This window comes from Dama dama, chromosome X, assembly GCF_033118175.1.
Source record: "Dama dama isolate Ldn47 chromosome X, ASM3311817v1, whole genome shotgun sequence".
Classification (NCBI taxonomy): Eukaryota; Metazoa; Chordata; class Mammalia; order Artiodactyla; family Cervidae; genus Dama; species Dama dama.
In genome coordinates, this window is record NC_083714.1 from 19,850,543 (window position 1) to 19,870,504 (window position 19,962).

A 19,962-nucleotide genomic window follows, 5' to 3' on the forward strand; every position below is an offset into this window, starting at 1 on the left:
GCCTGGAAGCGGTTCCCAGTGGGCAGAGGGCGGGGCGGGCCGGAGGAGTGTGGGAGGCTCGCCAGCTGCTTCTCCCTTCCTCCCCATTTATGTGGCCGCCCTGGAGTCCGCTTGGTCGGGTGAGATTGACGTGCTGCCCACGGGGACTGGGCATCTCGGAATGCATCCCTAGAGAAGTAACATTTCCTTTCATGAGTTTTTGACCTTAAAAAAAAAAAAAAAATGTAGCTCCATTCTCACGTATGGATCGAACCACGTGGAAGAATGTGCTGTGCTTAGTCGCTCAGTCGTGTCCGACTCTTTGCGACCCCGTGGACTGCGCCCGCCAGGCTCCTCTGTCCACGGGGTTCTACAGGCAAGAATACTGCAGTGGGTTGTCATGCCCTCCTCCAGGGGATCTTCCCAACCCAGAGATCGAACCGGGGTCTCCCGCATTGCAGGCAGATGCTTTACCAACTGAGCCATCGGGGAAGGAGGGCAATCGAAATAAAAGGGTCAGGGATTTTCATGTAAAGGACTGTACATTGTTTATAGTGGGATTATAAGCATTTCATGGGTAAAGGGGTTTTGGGGCCACTTGAGACAGTTATAGAGGTAAGGGATTGTCAGGTAATACAGGCCCGTCCGAAAGGGCAGGTCTTCGTTGGGAATTCATACTTTGTATGAAATTATACCATAGTGTAGTTTTTGTTTGTATTTTCTTTATATTAACATGTTATATAATATATATTAATATATGTGTCTGGGGAATATTTTTGTATATTTAAGAGCCTTTTGTGGCTCTTTTTTTTGTGAACTATTAATTCTTTTTCTCTTGGTTGTTACTGTTTCTAAACGGATATCTATAAGCTAGTTTTCTGTATGTTAGGAAGACTACTGAAGTGAATTAAATTTTTTTCCCATTTTTCAGTGCTTTTCTAACTTAGAGTATGCTTTTGTTGTTGTTGTTAGCATAGTAAATTTTATGTGTTCACATTTATCTTTTTTTTTTAAATGGATTTTTGTGTCATGTACAATAGACTTTTCTTGCTCCACAGCTGTAAAGGAATGTTGCCCATTATTTCTGCAAATAGTTGTGTGGCTCTGTGTATTGTCAATTTAATTCTTGGATCCCTGTACAGCTTATCCTGGTTTATTGTGAGAGGTGTGGCGCTATGAGCCTATTCTAAATGGGTATCACTTTGTCCCACAGCTGACTGTGCTCTCATTGATTTGGGAGGCTGCCTGGTTGTATACTCAATTCTGGTATGTTTTCAGGTCTGTTCTTGAACTTTGTGTTCTACTATATATTTTCACGTATGGTATGAGTAGTTCTCGCACAACATGGCTATTCATTGTCATAATTCTCTTGGGTATCCCTGCCTATTTATTTTGCCTTATGAACAATAGAAAATAACTAAGTGTTGAAAAGCCTTTAGATTTTCTTTGAGATTCGAATGCATTGCTTGATTTACTGATGAATCGATATGTTCTTGAGCCTAAGTGTCTTTATTTGATAATATAGTACATCTTTATTCTTTTTGAGTCTACTTTTCTGTCTTATAGGAATTTTAAAGTTTTCTTCCTGTAAATTTTCATATTGTGTTTTTACATTATCCTAAGCATATACTCTTTTGTCATTGGTCGCTTAGAACCCTGTAAATGTTACTAACTGGATATTTATGTATGAAATTGGCTTATAAAAACCATCCATAAGACACTTAATTGCTAGCAATTTTATTAATTTTCTCAGCTTTACTGAATGGTATATTATCATGTTCTAATCAATGCTTTGAAAGAAGTCTGGAGCCACATAAACTTCCTACCCAAGGCTGTGAACAAGGTGTGCCTTTTTGACCAAAGTTAATGCCTGGGCATATAAAAATACATCAGATAGACTATCTGCTTGAGGTCCCAGATGTCTTTCCAAACAGGAGGATCTTGAAATAAGTCGGAAACAAAAAAATTAGGCACTCAGTTGATTATTATGGACAAGAAATATTGATAATAGACTTTGATCCAGTGATTCCAGAAGAGGATGAATATCTCAATAAATGTATAATGAAAGCATAGAGACATCCTACCCAATACATCACAAAATGGGCTAAGAAAGTCTGGAGACTAAGACCCAGACATTAAAAAGGTCCAAACAAAATAACCTTGATATATTTGCATTACCTTTCCTTTGCATTGCTGAGAAAAATCTTCTCTATTGAAACAAATTACCAAATACTGATGATTTTCTTCTTAAAAGACTTCCATTAATATTATCTGTTCTTTTATGATACATAGACTCTACATTAGTGATTAGGGGTGGATAGAGGGGGGAAACATACAGTGTTTTCAAACAGGAAATGCTAGAACCTTGCATTACCTAAGGATGGGGCTTTTGACACTCCTTTAGAGGAATTTATATTTAATTTCTGGCACTGTGTTAAACAGTGGTAAACAGGGTGACCCTGCAGCAACTCTGGTTCCTTTGCTGTCTCTGATATGAACGTACCTTGTCTGGACAGACCGTGTGTACAACCGTCAGGCTGGCCTCTCTGTGACTCTAGAGACAGTACCTCAGCTGCACTAGTAAACGGGGTAGGACCATGCATGATGCATGTCCTGAGGTCTCTTATGCTGCCCCAGTGCTAAAGGCACAGTAACGGAAAGGGAATAGGTTCAGATCTACTGCTACCTTCCTGGATGAGGATCCTTTCCTCTTCTGGTCAGCAAGGCAGACTGAGGACCCGACAGGGATGAGGCTCCACTCATCGACATGTGGAAAGGCTCCCCAAATGTGGCCAAGACAGTGAGCTGCCATGTTGGAGTCAATTTGGACAGGGGTTGGACAGGTTTTTTACCCCTTGCATAGGGCAAAGGGACAGGTCTTAGGGATTGGGGGGTGGGGTGGAGAAGAGCAGAATGGCATTTTTTGTGCACTGTTGCCATCGTGAGGAACTCATCGTCACATCCCACTGTACTGTCTTTTAGAAACTATGCAGAGTGAAGTCAGAGTCCCAGGCAGGAGAGGGGACCAGCTCTGCCTCCACACCCCCAGGGTCCAAGCTTGGCCCGGCCTGGTGAAGTTTAGGCCAAGAGCAGCCGAAACTGGGAAAATTCCAGGCTCCAGGAATGTGCTACCGCATAACACATAGCCCAGAGATGAAGTAATTGGACCCTGGTGGCCACCTTGTCTGGGCGGGACTAGTGGAAGCTGCTGTTTTGCAATGCCCAGTGCTGCTCTGTACTGACCCGTGTGTGCCACCGTCCACACCTGAATCCCCCTGGGCCCCTGTAGGAGAAGAGCCAGGTCCTCGGTGGCCATCCATCCATCGTCCGACCAAAGAAAGTTGACGTCAACTGTTGACACCCGTCCAGTGCCTCTGGGCTGCCATCCTTTGTGTCCCTCTGTGACCCATGAGAATGGGGCTCTCCAGCCACTGGCCAGGTGTGATTCGATCTGTATGCCCACATTCAGGATGTTTCCTGAGGTCTTAGGCAGATGTAGGTGCTAAAGACACTGCTGCAGGTCCACTGCTGGGTGCCTGCATGGGGAATCTTCACTCTTTTGTGAAGAGGGCAGACTGAGAGGATGCCATGGAGACCTGGCCCTGCAGACTGGAGTGCCAGAGGCACACCCCTCTATAGTGGCCAGGCTGTTGAGCCATCTCTCTTTGGCCAGGTTGGACAGAGCTTGGTGTTTCTTTTTTACCTCAGCAAATGGCAGAGGGAAACATCTTAGGGTGAGGGAAGGGGAAGGGCAGGTGGCCATTTCTGGTGCAGTGTTGCCATCAACAGGACAACGAGTCCACCAAATCTGTGAACCCTGTTCTGTCCCTTCCTGGGTAGGAGTTTTAAGGGATTGAAAAGACAAGGGACAGTGGCCTGCAGGAAGTGCAAAGCTCTGCCAGGGAGGTGCGAGAAGCAGGCCCCAGGGCTGGGTGGGGTTGTGGAAGGTCCCGAGACAATACCAGGACAGGGGGCATAGCCAGGGTGTCTCCCCTGTGGGGTACAGGAAGTGGAGTCTCCATGGATCCTGGTGGCCACCATGTCTGGGTGGCACTAGAGGAAGCTGCTCTGAAGGAACCCAGTGCAGGGCTGAGGACATTGGCCCACTGGGAGCCAGAGCAGGATGGGCCTGGGTGGGCCCAGAGCCCCAGAAGCCTCTCTCTGGGCTGCGGCCCAGGCAGAGACCACCCTGGACAACTGGAGTTCCGCTGCCATCAGGGGCGGAGGCAGGCCTAGTGACCTTCTGTCCAGTGCCGATGACATGTGGATCCTGGCTACCCAGTGCCAAAGGAACCCGAGGCCCAAGGACAGCTCCCAGTCAGCCTCCAAAGGGAGCAGTACTCGCCCGACGCAGGAGGCACTGCAGAAGGCGCCCTTGTCCTGAGCCGAAGAATCTCATTGGCGGGTGCAATGTCATCTTCCAGGGTCTCCAGGATTCTGGCCCTGGCCAGTCTTGTCCCCAGGTCTCCCAGAGCCGCGTCCCAGAGAGCAGAGAAGAGCCCAGCCAAGTGGATCCCCGGGCCACGTCTTTGCAGGCTTCAGCTTTCTCCTCAAAAGGCCCTGAGCCTCAGTTCAAGCGACGAGAGGAGGACGAGACCTACTTTCCATTCAGCCCTGGCTCTCCAGGTCTCAACCCTGTGCTTGCATCCGCAGCCCAGGCAGGACATCAAGAAGAAGAGGTCTGAAGAAGCTGCCTGGAGCTCACCTCTACTGGACTGAGAGAAACGCCTCCTGCTTCCCTCTCTTTCAAGACCACCACTCTTCCAGCTTGTCTGCCAAGGCCAGGAGCCTGGTGCATCCCGCCGGGCACAGGGTTCTGCCTTCTAGTCCGCGGCTGACCCAAAATGCCACTTCTGGAGCAAGCTCTGGGGCGGCTCATGCCTGCCCTTTACTTGGCTCTAACCTGCCTGAGGGGTGGGGGTTGGGGTGGTTTTGTGGTGAGGGACAGGGCTAAGGGGTGATGACTTCCAACTGGAAAGAAATTTCCATGCGGGAACACTACCTCTTCCAAACATACCCCCTCACTTTCACCCCTCCTCGAAGGGTGCTGAATGCCACCCCATGCCCCTTCTTTCACACTACTGAGTTGCCCGAAATGTTGTCATGTGAGGTTATGTGGGCAGAGCCTCCCTTAGGACCAGGCCCTGACCAACCTATGGGGTCTGATGGGTCAGCTGGCACAGGTGGTCTCCTTGTGCCCCTGTGCCCAGGACCAATGTCTGCACATGCAGAACACGGAGCCCCTCATGAAAAACCACAGCAGTCCTCCCCAAGAAGAAGACCTGTGTCCTCCACAGGGAGGAGGGCTGAGGAATAGGGGCTCCCCTGGTTTCACAGTTCCATTCCTGAAATAGAACGCCAAGGAAAACAGATCTTTATCCCCTCGCTGGCTGCAGATGGTGACACCCAACTCAGCATACCAGTCTGGGGCCAGTTTCATCCCACTGGCTGTATACCCTGTGTCTAAGGGCACGGAAAGGGCCTCACGGGACCCCATTTAACGTGAGACCCAGACTCTCTTGGCAGTAACAAAAGTAAACAAAAACTCAACTTCCACCAGGACATAAAGTACACATAAATTTGTCTGGGTCTGTGACCAAGCCTTCCTCAGGCAAAATTCCACATCCTGTCTGCTGGATGTTCACCCCTGATGGGGTGGGCACCTCTTCCCCTTTTGGCTTCCTCCATGTCGCCAAGAACAGTGACTCCACCAGGGCAACAGTTCCTGGGTCCCCAGTGGCCCTGAGACCCGAGGTACCTCACTGGCGGTCCTTGCTCCTGCAGGACTGGTGAGGATATCCTGGCCAGAGGCCCTGGGGCTAGAGCTTCAGCTCCTTGTTCCTAAAAATAGCTGATGCTGAGGCCATGCCCCGGAGGCGCTGGCAGCCATGGGCTCCTCAATGGGCGAGCCCTGACCCAGAACACCACTGTTGCTTCCACACCAGCTCTGGAGGTGTGCCCGGTGGCCAGGTTCTCCCAGAATCCTCTCTGTGCTCCAAACCCTCCCTTCCTCCCCTCAAAAGCCTTCTTCAGCATGTCCAGAGGCAGGATCTGGAAACGAAGCTCAAAAAAGCTTGCGCTTGATGGCACTGTTGCTCCAGAAATGCCACCCACCCTCTGGAGCCTGGCCTCACCCTCCACCCTTTGCAGGTCAGAAAAGGCCCATGGAGGCCCAAGAGTCTTCCAAGCCATCCACTGGAGTGTTATGGGAAGAGGTGTTTCCTCCATTGGGGGCTTCTGCTCTGCAGTAAGAATGTGCAGATAAGGACAAGCAAAGGAAATCCATTTCTGGGTGCATGTCCATAACACTCTAAGAGATTCTGAGTCCGCATGGCCTGATCCCCATTTCCTGGAGACCCAGACGTGTTTTATTTTGTCACTTTGTTTTTATTGGTCAGGATTAGGATAGAATTACCTTGATGTTTTACATAACTAATGATTGGTTGAAGACCTGTGCTACTTGGGATAAATCCAGGTTCTAGCCATGCATACAAAGTGTGCTCCTGTAATATGGATCCTTTTGGAATATGCATCAAGATTGGTCCCTACAGAATATTCTTACTTAGTGTCTCCGTCCAGTTTTGTAACATGTTTCTAACTAGGTGACAGAGAATGCTGAAGAAACCCCAAACTGTTATTTGTCCCTTGTGCCAGGACACTCATCCCTCATGGGAATCAATAAGTTGTAAGTGGGAGAACATTTCTGTATCTGTGGATGCAGGGCTAACAGGTTATTTATTTTAGGAACCTCAGGGCCAGTAGTTTAGGTAAGCAGAAAAGCTCATCATTGTGTTCAATCCTAGCAAATTACTGTGTGATACTAAATGCTCACAGTGGGTTATATCACAGATGGTTTGCAGTATAAACTCCAGTCTATCAATATATTTAGGCTTATTTCTTTTAAGAGTAGGTAGTGGCTGGCTGGATATTTTTTTTCTTTTTAATGGAACTAGAAGACGACATGTGTTGTTGTTTTGTTTCTTATGTTTTTCATGCTGAATTCTTACTGATGGATATTGATCTGCATCTGTGGAAAAGGTATTCAACAGTATTTTCTTTTCAGGTCAGCTTGGTAAGAAAATCAAAGGGTGTGATCAACAGCTTATACATACAGTGTCTTGGTGTGGACCCAGAGTTCAAGCACAGATGAAGAGCAGACACTGACTTCACACTTCTGATAGATATGAAACACAGCCCTCACATATGCTTTGATTCTGTTTCCCTCTTCTGTACAGTAGGCTCATCTCTCAAGGCAAGTCTCTCACCAAAATTCCTTGGGTTAGTGTCTGGTTAGTACTGTGTGCAGGTGTACTTAGTCACTCATAGTTGTTCATCATAATGATGAGAAGATTTCTGCCTGTGCAATTCAAATATCAACCTATTTGTAAGTTCCAACAGCCCTGAACTCAGTTAAAACTCAGAGCCTTGAAAAGGCCATTATTTTACCGGAGCCAATTTCACACATCTGATAGGTATGGAACAGAACTCCCAGGTGTAGTTTGTGTTTTACTCCAGTGCTTTTTACAAAGATGACTGAAGTATTTTAATCCAGTTTATACTGATTCCATGGAGGTATATCATTAATGCTAACACTGAGCAAATGCAGGGTTACTTCAGTAACCTGAAACCTTTTAAAGGAACTTCAGTTCCTTGTTCCTGAACATGGCTGCTGCCGAGGCCACACCCCCGATGGCCTGGCAGCCAGAGGCTCCTTGGTGGGCAAGCCAGGCCCCAGAACACTGTTGCCTGTCCCTTCCACACTTGCTCTGGTGGAGTGCCAGGGGGCCAGTTTAGCCCTGAATCCTCTGAGTTCTCCAAACCCTCCCTTCCTCCCTCACAGGTCTTCCTCAGCAGATTCCACAGGAAGGGTCTGGACACCGTGCTCAAAAAACTGCCACTTGATGGCACTGTTGCTCCAGAAATGCCAACCACCCTCTGAAGCTGGGCCTCTTCCTCCTGTGCATGTCAAAACAGGCCCATGATGGCCCAAGAACCTTCCAAACCCTCCAAGTTGTGTTGGCTCCACTGGAGTACTGGGGAAGAGGTGTCTCCTCCTTTGGGGGCTTTTCCTTGGCAGTATGAACGGACTGAAAAGGACATCCAAAGGAGCCGTCCATCTCTGGGTCCATATCCACAGCACTCTAGGAGATTCTGAGCCATTTGGCCTGGCCACTGCTTTCTGGTGAAAGGTTGTTGCTGAACCGTGAAAGATGCTGAAATTCTTGGCCTCCAGAGGCAAGAAATTCAATCTGGGGCCAGTGACGAGTCTTGATCAGTCAGAGCTTTGTAATAAAGTTTTATTAAAGTATAAAAGAGATAGTGAAACCTTCTGACATAGACATCAGAGGGGGGCAGAAAGAGTCTTTAGCAGTAAGTTGTATATCTACTAGCAGGCTGCTAATTAGAGAAAGGAAATGTCTCAAAACTCAGAGAGTGGCACCAGGCCCCTCACCCACAACATGCATTTTGAGATAAAATTGGCACAAGGTGAGTCATCCCAGGCCATAAAGCAATTGACTTGAATCTTGAAGAGAGGCAGGTTTCCGAGCAAATACCTAGTCTCATTAACATACCTTAAGAGAACATTTGCATGAGTAAAACTTACTGTTTGTTGAGTAAAACATGCTGGTTTGTCAAGTCATTTCTGAGTCTTAGGCAGAACAGACTTGAAGAAAGACTATCTAAGGTAAATACATAGTTCATTAGCAAAGCTTAAGAAAAACATTTCCATAAGAAAAATGCATTGGTTAGTTCAAGGTTTGAGAAAAGTTAAGCTCAGGTGGAACCAGATGTTGTCATGGTAACACTGAATTTTAAAGGAAACCTTTTATTTTGTGTAGAGAAGAGAAAAAAAAATCTGACACTTGTAGTTTGTTTCCTCCTGCTGCTTAAGAGAGAGATAAAAAATGTCTTGACACTTGCAACCTAATTCCTCCCTTTGGGGGCCCCAAGGCTTCCTACCTATTACCCTCTCACTGGGGACCAGGATGTGATGTATTCTGTCACTTTGTAATGATTGGTCAGGGTAAGGGCCAGAATTACCTTGATGATTCACATATTAGGGTTTGGTTGAAGACCCTTGCCACTTTGATTAAATCCAGATTCTAGCCACGCATACAAAGTTTGTGCTCCTGTAATAATGGATCATTTTGGATTATGTGTCGAGATTGGTCCCTACAGAGCATTCTTACTTAAGTGGCTCCATCGAGTTTTCTAAGTTGTTTCTAGCTACGTGACTGAGAGTGCTGAACAAACCCCAAACTGCCATTTGTCCCTTGTGCCAGGACACTCATCCCTCGTGGGAATCAATAAGTTTTAAGCGGGAGAACGTTTCTGTATCTGTGGATGCAGGGCTAACAGGTTATTTATTTCAGGAACCTCAGGAGCAGTAGTTTAGGTAAGCAGAAAGGCTCCTCATTGTGTTAAACGACAAGCAACAATCCCAACAAAGCACTCTCTGAAGTGACTAAATGGTCACAGTGGGTTACATCACAATGAGTTTGCAATATAAAGTTCAGACCATCTGTAAATTTAGGCTTATTGCTCCTAAGGGTAGGTAGTGTGGCTGGATTCTGTTTTGTTTTGTTTTGTTTTTTTTAATGGAACTAGAAGACTGCTGTGTTTTTTGTTTTGTTTCTTGTGTTTTTCAAGCTGAGTTCTTACTGAAGGATATTGATCTGCATCTGTGGAAACGGTATTCAACAGTATTTTCTTTCCTTTTCAGGTCGCAGTTTGCAGAAATAATAAAAGCGCATCATCAACAGCTCATGCATTGCCTTCATGTGGGCCCAGAGTACAAGCACAGATGAAGAGCAGACACTGACTTCACACTTCTGACAGGTATGTAATACAGCCCTCAGTTGTACTTTGACTGTGTTACCCCCTTCTGTACAGTAGGCTCCTCTCTCAAGGCAGGTCTCTCACCAAATTTCCTCAGGTTAGTGTCTGGTTAGTACTGTGTTCAGGTGTACTTAGTCGCTCATAATTGTTCATCGTAATGATGGGAAGATTTCTGCCTGTGTGATTCAAATATCAACCTGTTTATAAGTTCCAACAGCCGTGAACTCAGTTTAAACTCAAAGCCCAGAAAAGAACCAGTTTCACACATCTGATAGGTATGGAAGAGAACTCTCAGGTGTACTTTGTGTTTTACTCCAGTGCTTTACAAAGATGATTTTCTGAAGTGTTTTAATCGAGTTTATACTGGTGCCTAGTAGGTGCGTCCTTAATGCTAAAAGGGAGCAATGGCAGGTTTACTTCAGTAACCTGAGACCTTTTAAAGCTATAAAAGTAGCCTTCCTGCAGGAAGAGCTAAGGATCCCCTAGCCAGAGGCCCTGGAGGAGGAGCCTCAACTCCTTGTTCCTGAATATGGCCACTGCAGTGGCTACGCCCCGTTAGTCTTGGCTTTCAGGGGCTCCTGGGTTGGCAAGCTGGTCCCAGAACACCACCACCTATTGCTTCCACACCTATCCTGGAGGGCTGCCCAGCATCCAGATTCACCCAGAATCCTCTGAGTGTGCCAACCCTCCCTTCCTAGTCTCACAGGACTTCCACGGAGAGATTCACAGGCAAAGCCTGGAGACCGTGCTCTAAATGCATCCGCTTGATGGCACTATTGCTCCTGAAAAGCCAACCATCCTCTTTAGAGCAGCCTCTCCTTCTGCCCTTTGGGTGTTGTAAAACGCCTTTGGAGGCCCAAGAGCCTTCTAAGCCCTCCAAGCCTGGTTGGCTCCACAGGGGTGTTGTGGGATGCAGAGTCTCCTCTTTGGGGACTTTTCCTCAACAGTAGGAATATACAGATTAGCACATGTAAAGGATGCTGTCCATCTGTTGAGTTAAAAGTGGGAGAAAGTTTCTGTATCTGTGGATGCCGGGCTAGCAGGTTATTTGTTTTAGGAACCTCAGGGCCAGTAGTTTAAATAAGCAGAAAGGCTCATCATTGTGTTAAGCCACAAGCCTCAAGCCCAGCAAATTACTCTATGAAGTGACTAAATGGTCACAGTGGGTTACATCACAATGGCTTTGCAGTATAAAGTCCAGAGCATCTGTACATTTAGCCTTATTTCTACTAAGGGTAGGTAGTGTGGCTGGATAGGTTTTTGTTTTTGTTTTTGTTTTAAATGGAAATAGAAGAAGACTGGTTTGTTTTTGTTTTGTTTTGTTTTGTTTCCCGTGTTTTTCCTGCTGCATTCTTACTGAGGGAACTTAATTCACATCTGTGGCAAAGGTATTCAACAGTATTTTCTTTCCTTTTCAGGTCACAGTTTGCTAAAATAATAAAAGGGCATGATCAATAGCTCGTACATTGCCTTGGTGTAGACCCAGAGTGCTAGCACAGAGGAAGAGCAGACACTGACTTCACACTTCTGATAGGTATGTAATACAGGCCTCAGTTGTGCTTTGATTCTGTTTCCCCCTTCTCTACAGTAGACTCCTGTCTCAAGGCAGGTCTGTCACCGAATTTCCTCGGGTTTGTCTCTGGTTAGTAGTGGGTTCAGGTATTTTTTGTTGTTATTCAGTCACTGAATCATGTCCAGACTCAGTCGTGTCCGACTATTTGTGACCCCAGGGAATGTAGCTCACCAGAGTTCCTGGTCCTTCACCATCTCCCAAAGCTTGCTCAAATTCATGTCCGTTGAGTCGGTGATGCCATCCAACCATCTCATCCTCTGTTGTCCCATTCTCTTCCTCCCTTCAGTCTTTCAGGTATACTTAGTTGTGTGGCAGTTTTGCACTGAATAATTCTCACGAACACACAGGATTATGAGAGAGCAGGGAGAGCTCATGGAAAAGCAACTCCCAGAGAACAGGCTGAGCGCACATTTTATTGGTAATTTATCTTGTAATCCTTAACTAAGAACAGTAAAGCAAGACAGACCAGAACTCTGGGATTAAGTAGGCTTCCTTCTAGAGGTCTGCAGCTAATCACATGAGAGTTGTAAAGAAAGGACTTGGTAGATTAAGGGGGTTTTTTCTGCATGCAGAACAGCATCTAACTAGAACAGCATCTGACTAATGCTGATGTATCACCCAGAATGTCTAGCTTAAGGCTGGGGATGGTGGTGGGGGGAGGGGGAGAGCAAGCAAGGAAGAGGGAATAAATAAGATTAAATTCTAGGTGACATTTCTGAGAAAGCAGCAAAACATGGTTCCCACATAGTCGCTATGGTTGTTTATCGTAATGATCAGAAGAATTCTGCCTGTGCAATTCAAATATCAACCTATTTGTAAGTTCTGAACTCAGTTAAAACTCAAAGTCCAGAAAAGGTCATTATTTTACTTGAGCTGATTTCACACATCTGATAGGTATGGAACAGAAGTCTCAGGTGTTGTGTTTTACTCCTGTGCTTTATACAAAGATGAGTTTCTGAAGTGTTTTACTCGAGTTTATACTTAATGCTAAGGTGGAGCAAAGGTAGGGTTACTTCAGTAACCTGAGACCTTTTAAAGCTATCAAAGTAGCCTCCCTACAGGAAGGGCAAGGATCCCCTAGCCAGAGGCCCTGGGGCAGAAGCTTCAGTGCCTTGTTCCTGAACATGGCAGTTGCTGAGGCCATGCCCCCGAGGGCCGGGCAGCGAGGGGCTCCTTGGTGGGCGAGCCCGGTCCCAGAACGCCACTGCCTGTCCCTTCCACACCTGCTATGGAGGGGTGGCCAGTAGCCAGATTCTCCCAGAATCTTTTCAGTGCTCCAAACTTTCCCTTCCTCCCTTCATAGGCCTTCCCCAGTGGGATCCACAGGCAGGGCCTGGAAGCATCTGCTTGATGGCACTGTTGCTCCAAAAATGCCAACCACCCTCTCCAGCATGCCCTCTGCCTCCGCCCTTGTGGAACAAAAAAGCCCATGGAAGCCCAGGAGCCTTTCAAGTGTGCCAAGCTGTGTTGGCCCCCCTGGTGTGTTGGGGGAAGCAGTATCTCCTCCTTTGGAGCGTCACCTTGGCGGGAGAAATGTGCTGATAAGGACATCCAAAGGAAGCTGTCCATCTGTGTGTCCATCTCCACAGCCCTCTAGGAGATTTTGAGTCCTCATGTTCTTCCACACACACCCCTACCCTGTTTCCTTGCAACCAGGACCTTGTTTCTGTACTCTTGGGGACGTGCATCCATCTGTGTCATCTCGGGTAGAATCCTAGCTCTCTCGGGACACTGATTCAGAGCTGGAGGTGGCACAAGGACCTGAGTTTGTCCTCTTTGCTACTTGATTGCCTCTCTGCGATTCTCATCCAGCTACCTCATGTGGCTTACACGTTCAGGAGTAAGCCCAAGAAAGGGTCTAGACCACTGTGACAGCTGGAGAAACTGACAGGGACCCAGGGAACTGTGGTAGATTGCTCACCTCCAGGGGTCTCTAGGCAGTCACTTTGCAGGGTTGGAGGGGCGTTGGTGGATTGAAGTTCATGGGACAGGCGTAGATCCTGGTGGCTCCTGCCATCCACACAGACAAATGGCCCTTGATGAGGGCCAGTTGTTCAGCAGACCCTTTTGGGGAGCTCTCCATGGGAGTCAGTACTCTAGCTTCAAACCCCCCACTTGTTGGTCAGTTCCTTCACTTGTTCCTTCCTCCATTCGTACAAATGAATGAACCCAAATGTGAGTATGTTATATATATGTTATATATAAACATATGTGTACACTTAGATAGCATGTACATGTGAGCATGTTATATGTATGTCATACGTAAACATATATATGTACACGTAGATAGCATGTACATAATGTCCCTTCTCCTATGTTCCGGGTGATCACCTGAGGGGTGCCACCATGGACAGAAATTTCTGCCAGTCAAAGCCAAGGCCCTCACCTTTGCCCGATGGCCATTCCCAAGTTGTCCCTCTGCCTTCCAAACATCCCACCCCACCCCGCAGTGGGAAACACACATAACTTTGCTGTGTGTGTGCTTCTGGGGTTGAATGTAGGTTAAAGCAAGGGGATGCAGAGGGCTGCGTGCATTTCGCCTGCTCCCAGGCTGCAGCAGGCTCATGTAGTGATGTGTACTCTCTTGTGTATGCTCTCACAGCATTATAAGTTCCCCTGGCCTGGGCATGTGTCTGCAGAGGCTGCGTCCTGTGCTGGTTGGTCCCCTCCATTTCTTTTCTGACACTTTCCCAGGGTCAGGTGCCCTTGTCTGTACTTGGTGGTAGGAGCACGGGGTATTTCACGTGTCCCTTCTCTTTGGATGGGTGGGTGGGGGCTCCCATCTTGTTCCTTCCTCCCATCTTTTATCTTCCACAGAACTGGCTACAAGGGGTTAGCCACAGAGTCGTGGTTGCTGGAGTGCCACTGTGGGTGACTGGATTCATTTTCTAGCATCAACATCTACCCAGAGGAAAACACAAGGGTGAATGATCACTTGGCCACATCCCAGAGCACACGCCCTTATCCCCAAAAAGTCAATATGATGGATCTGTGTGCAGCAAGACAGGAAATGCGTTGGTGCCCATATACCTGTGTCTCATAGGAGCTGCTGGTCACTTGTGGAGGACTCACGCAAGACATCTGTTGGTGTCCCAGCATAGTCCCACGGGTGCAGAGCCGAGGAGACAAGCTCTGCGCCTGTAAATGCCATGGCCGTGGCTGTGGTTCCCACTGAAAAGAGACTATGGGGGAAGGTACCATCAAGGGTTTCACCCAACACGCTTCTTTCTGTATGAACTGCTTCTGTCTCATGGCCTGGGATGTACCTGTGCAATTTCCGAAGGATGGGTGGAGATGGCTTTTCACACTTGTGCTTTATTCAAAAGTTTTGGTTGACCTAGGGTGCTGGTATGAGTGAATGAATAGTAACCAAAGATACTCTCAAGGTTGCCCGGACAGGGGTGTACGCAGGGCCCCTTGTTAATAAGCTGCACCAGGGTGGTCCCACACTGAGTGAAGGGCGTTCGGCTCTTTTCGTTGCAGAGGAGGCAGAGTGAAGGAGAGGATGAGGAGGGAAATTGGGACGTCAGTCATCTCTGGGCGCTGGTGTTGGGTGAATGACTGCTCTTTGTTCACTTCCCTACCCTCTTCCAAAAGAATCTGTTTCATCATAGGAGAAAGTCAGTGATGCTGGTAGTTCAGCAAGCCTCAAGGAGGGACTCCAGGTAGGGTTGTGGCATGAGGACATCGGTGTACGGTGCCAAAATTCTCAGCCACACTTGAAAAGGCTCTTGAGTCAGGGCCTGATTGGGGAGCTGGAAGAAGGAGATGCATGGGTGAGCATCTAGATCATCTGTGTAGTATTACCCTAGGTGATGGGTACATAGAAGTTGCAGTCAGCATCCTGCGGGCCTGGGGAGAGTGGAAAAGGATTGGGCCTGGGCCTCTGGCAGCTGCACCAGGACTTGGTTTGAGCTCCAGCCTCCATGAAGCCAGCCTCCTGGGACATGTTCACTGTGCTCACTCACAAGAAACAGCAGTCCCAGCCCAGCCCGACGTGGGGGTCGGGGTTGGAGATCCTTTAAGGAGAGCCAGGCCTCTTGAGCTTTGGGCCTCTTGAGCTTTGGGTCTCTGTTGCTATGAGTGGAGCCCTTTACACCTATTCGTTGCATCCTCTCCTAATGACTCTTAGGCCTAGTCTTTCCACTGTGGCCCTCTGCCAAGCAAGGTAGGCCTTGGGAACCTGCTCTTGAAGGATTATTAAGAAGGTGCGCTCCGGCTGGGTGGCATGGAAGTTTGGAACAGTGTGTGAGGGAGGTTGGTGGTGGTGGTGTGCCCGTCGAGGCAGCCCACTGTAGGTCTGTCTCCTTGTGCTCCCCGAGTCTGCCTCTGGACAAAGCGAGGAACGTGAAAGTGTGAAGCCTCCAGGAGGTGTACTTCCCTTCCTCAGGAAGGGAGGCCTTTTCCTTTCCGGCACACGCGACTGGATAGGAGTTGTACGGCGACCCAGACCTGAGGAGTCCAATGCCTCCTGGTCCCCAGAGCATTGAGGGGGTCCACGTGGAAATGTGGCCTGAGTGTGTGTGCACATCACCAGCAACCGGAGGTGTTTTCTTTCCATCTCTGTTTCTTCTTCCTCTTGTCTCCTCTTGAAACAGTTTTGCCATGAGGAAGATGCCTCCTGCTGTGGCTCAGAGTATTTGCAGGCCTCTCCAGGCGGGCTGGTGAGGGTGTGGCACCGTGGTTTAGCAAGTTGTTGGACACTGGTTGGCAGCCTGGCTGACATTTTGTGGTTAGGAAAGGGTAGAGGCAGGGTCCCAGCAAGGGCAGAGTGACATTTCTGGGGCACCTCTGCCTTCAAGAGGAACCCATTTGGCCATTCCAAGAGCTTTTCATGGGAAGATCTGGGCGTTGAGTCAAGTCCTTGGTCTAGGTTCTAGTCTCTAGGCAGGAGGAAAGAAGCAGCCATGTCACCTGCAAAAGGAGCCTTCTGCTGTGACCACCGACTCTCCCTTCCCTCCCCTGCACCCCGCCCCACTTGGCTCTCCTGTAGGGCAACCCAGGGACAGGGACGGAATACAAATGCTCCCTGCACTCTGCTCTGGGGACCAGGAGGCATTGGACCCCTCAGGTCTGGGTCGCTGTACAACTCCTATCCAGTCGCATGTGCTGGAAAGGAAAAGGCCTCTCAAGACGTGAAGCTGCCTGTCCTATGCGGCGTGGATCCCATCTGTGTGCAATAAAGGCTGCAGGCAGACAGCTGCATGTCTGCGTCTGCACAGGTTGCAGTGGGAATAGAGAGAACACCCCTGAGCCAGGCTCACCTTTGTTGTGGAACACCTCCACCCAACATGATGGGGCTCTTTTGAGCTTTCCTCTCAGCTTGAGAGTTTGGCCAGTGCCCAGAAGCGCAGGACATTCAGAGTTACAGAGAGGAAGACGTGCTCAGAGAAAATCGAGGGAAAAGGACAGAACCTGCTCATGTCATGTCACATCACGTCATGCCATGCTGGTTCGATCCAATGGGAGTATGCAAGGCTTCTGGAGGATGCAAGGTGCTTCTGGAGGCAGTGGACCAAAGCTTCTGATGGTGGATCAGAGCTCCAGTCTCTTTCCACAGCCTCCCAGCCGGAGCACTTGGCATCCAGAGTGTGTTCCTTCAGCCAGTGTGGGTGGATACAGGGGGTGGCGGCAGTGCCTCCAATGGCAGCCCCTGCCCTGTACCCAATTGGGCAGGTGCTGAGAGGGCACGTAAGGGCAGGAGCTTGTGCCTACCCTACACACCCCAGTACACCAGAGAGAAACCAAGGTGCATCCCCAGTGGCTCCTAGCCACCTGAAGTGTAAACCACACTGAGTTGGCAGGAGCCTACTGACCACAAGCATACACACACACACACACACACACACACACACAACACACATCCATGTGTAAATCACACTGAGTTGCCAGGGACCTACCAACCATAACCACACATACCCTTCCTTGGATGGCTCCCATCCCTGGCCTTACCCTGGGTGTTGTCAAAAGACTGACCTGCTCTGGGGTCTCTGGGGCAGCACCCATGGCCACTCTGGACTGACCCATGTGTGCCACCATCCACACCTGAATACCCTAGGGCCCTTGTAGATGAGCCAGGTCCTTGGTGGCCACCCATCATCACACCACAGTAAGTCTACATCACTGTTGACCCCCAACCAGTGCCACTGGGCCGACATCCTTTGTGTCCCTCTGTGACCCATGACTGGGCCTCTCCAAGCACTGGACAGGCGTGACTCGATCTGTGTGCCCACACTCAGGATGTTTCCCGAAGTCTTAGGCAGATGTAGGTGCTAAAGACACTGCTGCGGGTCCACTGCTGGGTGCCTACATGGGGAGTCTTCGCTCTTTTGTGATGAGGGCAGACTAAGAGGATGCCATGGAGAGCAGGCACCGCAGGTGGGAGTGACAGACTTTGAGGAGTGCCCCTCTGAAGTGGCCATGCTGTTGAGACATCTCTCTTTGGCCAGGTTGGACAGAGCTTGGCGTTTCTTTTTTTCCTCAGTAAAGGGCTGAGAGAGACATCTTAGGTTGAGGAAAGGGGAAGGGCAGGTGGCCATTTCTGGTGCAGTGCTGCCATCAACAGGACAAGGGATCTGCCAAATACATGAACCCTGTACTGTCCCTTCCTGGGGAGGACTGATAAGGGATTGAAGGGGCAAAGGACAGTGGCCCCTGGAAAGTGGAGAGCTCTGCCAGAGGAGGTGCAAGAAGCAGGTCCCAGGGCTGGGTGGGGTCGTGGAAGCTCCAGGGACGCCACCAGGACAAGGGGCACGGCCAGGGTGCCTCCCCTGTGGGGTACAGGAAGTGGAGTCTCCATGGACCCTGGTGGCCACCATGTCTGAGTGGCACTAGAGGAAGCTGCTCTGAAGGAACCCAGTGCAGGGCTGAGGACATTGGCCCACTGGGAGCCAGAGCAGGATGGGCCTGGGTGGGCCCAGAGCCCCAGAAGCCTCTCTCTGGGCTGCGGCCCAGGCAGAGACCACCCTGGACAACTGGAGTTCCGCTGCCATCAGGGGCGGAGGCAGGCCTAGTGACCTTCTGTCCAGTGCCGATGACATGTGGATCCTGGCTACCCAGTGCCAAAGGAACCCGAGGCCCAAGGATAGCTCCCAGTCAGCCTCCAAAGGGAGCAGTACTCGCCCGACGCAGGAGGCACTGCAGAAGGCGCCCTTGTCCTGAGCCGAAGAATCTCATTGGCGGGTGCAATGTCATCTTCCAGGGTCTCCAGGATTCTGGCCCTGGCCAGTCTTGTCCCCAGGTCTCCCAGAGCCGCGTCCCAGAGAGCAGAGAAGAGCCCAGCCAAGTGGATCCCCGGGCCACGTCTTTGCAGGCTTCAGCTTTCTCCTCAAAAGGCCCTGAGCCTCAGTTCAAGCGACGAGAGGAGGACGAGACCTACTTTCCATTCAGCCCTGGCTCTCCAGGTCTCAACCCTGTGCTTGCATCCGCAGCCCAGGCAGGACATCAAGAAGAAGAGGTCTGAAGAAGCTGCCTGGAGCTCACCTCTACTTGACCAAGAGAAACGCCTCCTGCTTCCCTCTCTTTCAAGACCACCACTCTTCCAGCTTGTCTGCCAAGGCCAGGAGCCTGGTGCATCCCGCCGGGCACAGGGTTCTGCCTTCTAGTCCGCGGCTGACCCAAAATGCCACTTCTGGAGCAAGCTCTGGGGCGGCTCATGCCTGCCCTTTACTTGGCTCTAACCTGCCTGAGGGGTGGGGGTTGGGGTGGTTTTGTGGTGAGGGACAGGGCTAAGGGGTGATGACTTCCAACTGGAAAGAAATTTCCATGCGGGAACACTACCTCTTCCAAACATACCCCCTCACTTTCACCCCTCCTCGAAGGGTGCTGAATGCCACCCCATGCCCCTTCTTTCACACTACTGAGTTGCCCGAAATGTTGTCATGTGAGGTTATGTGGGCAGAGCCTCCCTTAGGACCAGGCCCTGACCAACCTATGGGGTCTGATGGGTCAGCTGGCACAGGTGGTCTCCTTGTGCCCCTGTGCCCAGGACCAATGTCTGCACATGCAGAACACGGAGCCCCTCATGAAAAACCACAGCAGTCCTCCCCAAGAAGAGGACCTGGGTCCTCCATGTGGGGCAGTAGGGGCAAGGAGTAGGGGTTCACCTAGCAGCGCAGTTCCATTCCTGAAATAGAACGCCAGGGAAAACAGGCCTGGATTGCCTTGCCGTCTGCGGACGTTTTCGCCCAATTCAGCTTCAACATACTGCTCTGGGGCCAGTTTCATCCCACCATGAGTAGTGTCTGGATACCCTCTGTCATAAGGCAGAGGAAGGGCTTCACGGGATCCTGTGGGGCATGGGACCCAGACTCTTTGGCACAAGCAAATGTATACAAAAACTTAACTCCAACCTGGACATAAAGTGCACATGCATTTGTCTCAGTCTGGGACCAAGCCTTCGTCCACATTCCACATTCCACATCATGTCTGCTGGATGTTTGTCCCTGACAGGGTGGCCACATCTTCCCCTTTTGACTTTGTTCATGGTAGCCAGGCACAGTGCTTCTGCCTGGGCAACAGTTCCTGGGTCACCAGTGGTCCTGAGACCCCAGAGACTGTACTGGTGGACC

At 49.6% G+C, this 19,962-nt stretch overlaps 1 long non-coding RNA gene across 1 annotated transcript in view; it reads left to right on the forward strand.

Moving 5' to 3' along the window:
• The window catches only part of LOC133051999 (uncharacterized), a 31,975-nt gene that overhangs the window by 504 nt on the left and 11,509 nt on the right, over positions 1–19,962 (forward strand). The window contains exons 2-3 of the long non-coding RNA XR_009691982.1: positions 9,704–9,819; positions 11,238–11,353. This is a non-coding gene — a long non-coding RNA (uncharacterized LOC133051999). The remainder of the gene's footprint in view (positions 1–9,703; positions 9,820–11,237; positions 11,354–19,962) is intronic.